Here is a 6,000-nt window from a genome sequence, read left to right as displayed (position 1 = left end):
CCACCCCATGCATATGCAGTATGGCGATCAAGGTGAATCACCTCCTCTTCTATGGTCTTCTTGCTCTTTATATCATTCTCATCTCGAAAACGGTCGGTTTCACAGGCAAGTTTTCCTACGTAATTCAACAAGTATTTCATGGATTTGGATCATGATATTATAGTTAATATTCCTTATCAATTTTAAAGTTGAGACTGAGAAGAAAGTTATGTTTATGTACAGGTTTATATATGCAGAAGTTGCAGACTAGATCGCCATCAGTTGAGCGACGGACAGCCCGATCACCACCGCCACCACCAAATTCACCGGGATCGCATAACCCTTAGGGGCCATGGTTTGGAGGATGACGAGGGTGACCAAGCTTTGTTGTTAGATATTTTATATAGGAGCAGTCTTGTATATGTAATTGATGCATTGTGTTGGTGAGAAAACATAACCAAAAAAAGAAAGTGTATAAAGAATAAGGGCTTCAATGAATTGAATTTTTTCAGCCATGAATTTGTGAAGTTTACCAAGAACTTGTAGATTGTGTTGGGAATCATCCAATGACGTGTCCTAAGCTCAAATTTTCCATGGGAGGAATTTAAAGACAGTTCTCATGGAGGAAATTTCCGAGAAAGATACCCTGACGTACAAATAATGAAACAATTAATGATTTGTTTAGAAATTATTTCTAAAACCGGTTTTCTAATTTTTTTTCAAACAATAATCAAATTTCTAACCTTTTGAACATTTTTAGCAATTTTCAGGATTTATTTTGAACGTAAATATTGTCATGAACAAATTTAAGGTGTTTTCATGTGTTTTTTATATAAATAATTGAACATGTAGAGAATGGTTTAAATTTTTTTGCATTATATATAAGTGCACAATATTATCATAAAAAATAAATAAATAAAAAAATATTTTCATATTTGAATTTCCAAACAAACTTTATTCTTAAAAATACTCAGAATTATTTTAAGACTATTTCTCAAAAATTAATTTTTAAAAAGTTACTAAACAAGCCTTTTATTTGCTTTTCTCGCACTTTACTTTGTAAAGCTCTCAAAATGCATTAGTTTTATTGACAAGCTCTCAATCTAGTTCTTGTGATAACAATTAATAATATATGAAAATTAATCTATTCTTGCTCTATCAGTCATTGAAGTAAGATAAGATATGTTTATTCGACTTGGAAGAAATGATTTTTGACATTTTGGTATGTTTTTAAATAATTCATTGAAATGGAATTTTGAATTAAAATCATCATTTAGTGAAAATTTTATAACATTTATAAATGTGGCTTATCTAGCATGTGTGCATATGGACTTGACTAGGTTAAAAGGTTAGATCAAGTCAAATCTACCTATTAATATGTTTTCACTTAAGCCAGGCCCAATCCCAAGTAGGGTTGACAATTCTCAACCCATACCAAGTCCAAGGGCAATTCAAGTTCCTATTGGTATTCACATACTATTAAGCCCAAATGGAAGCTCCTAATAAATAAAATATTTCAAAACTATAAAATATAAATCATATTGCAAAATAAGAGGTCAAAAATAAACATGAATGCATGACAACTATAAACTCATATTTCAACATTTAAAAATACTTTAACAATTAAATAAAAATTATAAATTAATAAAATTCTTTCACTATCCTTTATATATATATATATATATATATATATATATATATATATATTCATATTTTAAATAAAATAATTAATAAATAATGTGTAGATTTGGGTTCCATTTGTTGCCTACACCTTGAGGTTGGTATTGATCCTAACATCTTTGGTTGGTATTTTTCTAACCTACTCTACCTTTAACCCTTTCAAAACCTCATGCACAACAACTTGAACTATGAGTTGATGCATTAGATTCACCCAAGTTACAATTTTATGTGCCCATGGGACCGGTGGGCTTAAATTAGATAATATTCCCCTTTAATTAATTATGTGAAGTTTGGCTACTTATGATTCATGAACCACATAGGAGGACTCATCTGTATGTGCAAGACAAAGTAGCATTTTAAGTATTATAACATCAAAAGTTCAAGACTTTATAATAACCTACTTCTAACCATGTAGATATTGTCATCTAAGTTTAATTGGTTCTCACAATTTTAAAATACATCTATATGATTAAGAGGAGTTTATACATATATAACGTTAGAAACTTTTTTCTTTATTTAATGTGGAATATCACAATCACCTCTATCTAGATATAATGCTCTTGTTGTATCTCATATAATTGTGAGACAAAACAAAGAGATATCCTTTATAAAACCTAAGTCTCACAATGACATCGAGAGTCAACTCTATACCATTTATACCAATTCGTTTATAACCATTATTGCTAAAAAAAATTTAATAAGATCCCAAGAGGTGATTTTTTTCTTACTTAGAAATGAACTTTGATGGTTATTGTTCGTAATGCTACTAAGATAGGTTACATGCCCATAGCTTGAAATATCAGACGTTAGTGGTAATGACAACAACAGGGTTGTTGAATTGGTAACAACTTTCCGGGAAAAAGACTTTTATCTCAAGCTAATTTCCTGCTTGCCAAACAGGGGCCAGAAAAATAGACTCTTAGCGTGTGCCGGCCAGGAATCACCAAGGAAACTGTCACCTCAATTTTCAAGGACATAGTTTCATTGAAATCTAGTCTCATGAATTCAACGTGGAAATGAAGGGAAACAGCTCCACATAAACCTACTTTGAACCTCTCTCCGCTGCATATGCAGTATGGCGATCATCAAAGTGATTCAGCACCTCCTCCTCCTTGGTCTTCTTGCCCTTTACATCATTCTCATCTCTAAAACCATCTGTTTCACAGGAAAGTTTTCAGGTTTAATTCCCACTTACAACCAATATTATGGGTTTGGATCATGGTTAATTAGGAGGATGATCAGGATGACTAAGCCTTGTTAGATATTTTTGAAAAACCAATAAGAGCATGGTAACACCTAGAGGAGTGAATAGGTGTTTTTATTCTTAACACCCCAAAAGTTAAATATTTTCAATTATTTAACTATCTCAATTCTTATTTAGAGAAGTCCAAAGAAAAACAACACAAGGGATAAGAGAATTCCTTTTATGAGAAACACCTCTACACAAAATGTGAAGATAAAAAATCACGGGTCAAAGACCTTGAATCAACATTCTAGCTTTTATATGAGAACATAATACACAAATTACCTCCCATAAGTCATCCTTAGACTTACTCTTTAGAACTTATACTATGATCTTCATTCGCGTTGTAGCACCTCGTATGCTCCAATGGATCCTGTCTCAACTTCTGAGGTGATGCAGATCTCTTTCAATAATCTGGAAAAAGCTTGAAGTCTTCTTTGAGAGATTTTGGAATGTGAAGGCAAACTAGGGTTTTTTAAATGTGAGCATCAAACCCAAAAACGTGTTTAGGTAGGGTATACATAGGCCAAGGACCTAGAGATTCGAATACGAGATAAATCCCAAAAATAAAATCATAAGTTTCTAAATGGCAAACGGTCAAAATCTAGCAGAAACCACTTTGAGCGTTCAAGCAGTCAAGGCCTTTTGTTTGGTAATTGTTTTTTAAAACAATTTTGAAAAATAATTCTACTTAAGAACTGTTCTCTAATGTCATACAAAACAAATTAAAATCTGGATGAGAACCTGAAATGTTTTTAACATATTTTTAATGTTTTTAAATGTGTTTTAAAAATAATTTTTATATCTAGTGTTTTATTTTTAATCATTCTCCCTATTTGTAAACTTATTTTTTTAAAATAAACTTTATAAAACAAGTGAAAACAACTTAAAAATGTTCTCTCAAAATATCATATTTCTATTTTTTAAAATAGAAAACAAAAAACAATTTTTCTAGTTGTAAAATATGTTTTCCATTTTTTTTTTGTTCTAGAGAATAGAAAACTATTTTCCAAAACATTTGTCAAACAAAACCTAAATATGCTTGAGTGTTAGCTTTAACACTCAAGTGTTTTAGCCCTCACTTAAGTGTTGTTGCAAATTTTAAAAGGCTTTTTGTACAATTTTAACAATCTAATCCAACCCTTACCTTTTTAATCCTAGTATGCCTTTTCCCAAACCTTTCTAGACTTACATATGATGTCTACATATGATGTCTCGTTGATCAAATAGTAACCTTGAGTTTTGAATGGAGAATGTAAGTTGCTGTTTAGAAAGATCTTATATCAAAATGAATGGAACAAAATTAAAAATCTTAAACTATATGGCTTAGTGTACTAAATATTTTATATAGTAGTAATGTAATCGATAAATTGTGTTGGTGAGAAAACATAGAAGATGTATAAAGAATAAGGGCTTCAATAAATTGAATTTTTTTTCATCCATCTATATCGGGATGAATTGCCGTGATGAATTTGTGAAGTTTACAAAGAACTTGAAGCATAGAGTTTTAGATTGTGTGTTGGTAAATCATCCAAGAACGTGTGATATGCTCAAACTTTCCACATAAGGAATTTAAAGACAATTCTCATGGTGGAAATTGCCTAGAATGATGTTGTCAGTTATGAAATAATTAAGAGTTTGTTTATAAATTATTATTAAGAAACAATTTTCTATTTTTTAGAACAGAAATTGGTTTTTTTTTCTTAAAAAACATCTTTGTCAATTTTGATTGAAAACAATTTTTTAAAGATGTGTTAGTAGCAACTCAAGTTCCCATGGGTTTTATCACAAGTTATTAAATCAAAATTGAATCTCCTAGTAAAGCAAACTTGAATACATGACAACTCTAAATTCATATTTCAACATTTTAAAACACTTTAATTATTAAATAAAAATGATGAATTATCGGTATATATAATATAATTTAAAAATGATACGATTGAAGTTCTTCTATTATCCTTTTTTTATTTTTTCATATTTAAATAATATAATTAAAAATAATAAATAAATAATGAATAGATTTGGGTTTCAACTAGTGCTCCCACCTTCAATCCATACCGATCCTAATATCTGTGGTTAATATTTTTTTAACCAAATCCTATCTTAAAGTTATGTTTGATTCTCGGAAATTTGAGAAAAAATATAAGAGAAAAAAAATAAAAAAATAAATTTAAAATTAATAAATCATTTTTATATACCACTTCAAATATTTTTTACTTGTTTAACTCTTTATATCAAAATTAAATAATTTAAAAATATATCAATCACTTAATAATTTTAATTGTATTTTTTTTTTTTTTTTGTATTTTCTATAGTAAAATCAAATATAAGAAAATCATTTTCATTAATATTTTTTTATTTCCTTAGCACTTTCTGAAAACAAACATGGCCTAACCTTTTCAAAACCTTGGTTAGAAATGAATTTTGATGGCTATTAATAATTATGCTAAGAAGACAGAATAAATTTCATTACTTGAAATATCAGACTTCATATCGTAATGACAAAAGCAGTGCTGAGGAATTGATATGAACTTTCCAGGAAAAAGGACTTCACGTCAAGGTAATTTCCTGCTTGGCAAACAGGGGGGCAGAAAAATGTATTCTTTAATATGTGATAGCGAGGAATCGCCGAGGAAACTGTCACCTCAATTTTCAAGGACAGCTAATTTCATGGAAATTTACTCCCATCCAACATGGAAATGAAGGAAAACTGCTCCATAAAAGCCCAAATTTGAAACTTTCTCCACATCATATGTAGTATGGCGATCATCAAAGTGAATCAACACCTCCTCCTCTTTGGTCTTCTTGCTCTTTACATCGTTCTCGTCACAAAAACGGTCGGTTTCACAGGCAAGTTTTCGGGTGTAACTCCCAGCTATAACTAAGTATTCCATAGATTTAGATCACTTGGCAATTTTAAAGTCGGGATCAAGAACTGGTTTTTTTTTTTTCACCTAGCTAAGAACAAAGTTATGTTCATGGACAGGCTTATATATGCACAAGTTGCAGGCCGGATCATTTCAGCGGCGAGAAGCCAGACCACCGCCACCCCCACCAACAACGCAGGCATGGCGGAGCCCCTAATGGCCATGGTTAGG

This window comes from Vitis riparia, chromosome 1, assembly GCF_004353265.1.
Source record: "Vitis riparia cultivar Riparia Gloire de Montpellier isolate 1030 chromosome 1, EGFV_Vit.rip_1.0, whole genome shotgun sequence".
Taxonomy (NCBI): Eukaryota; Viridiplantae; Streptophyta; class Magnoliopsida; order Vitales; family Vitaceae; genus Vitis; species Vitis riparia.
Note: the sequence above shows the minus strand (reverse complement) of the source record.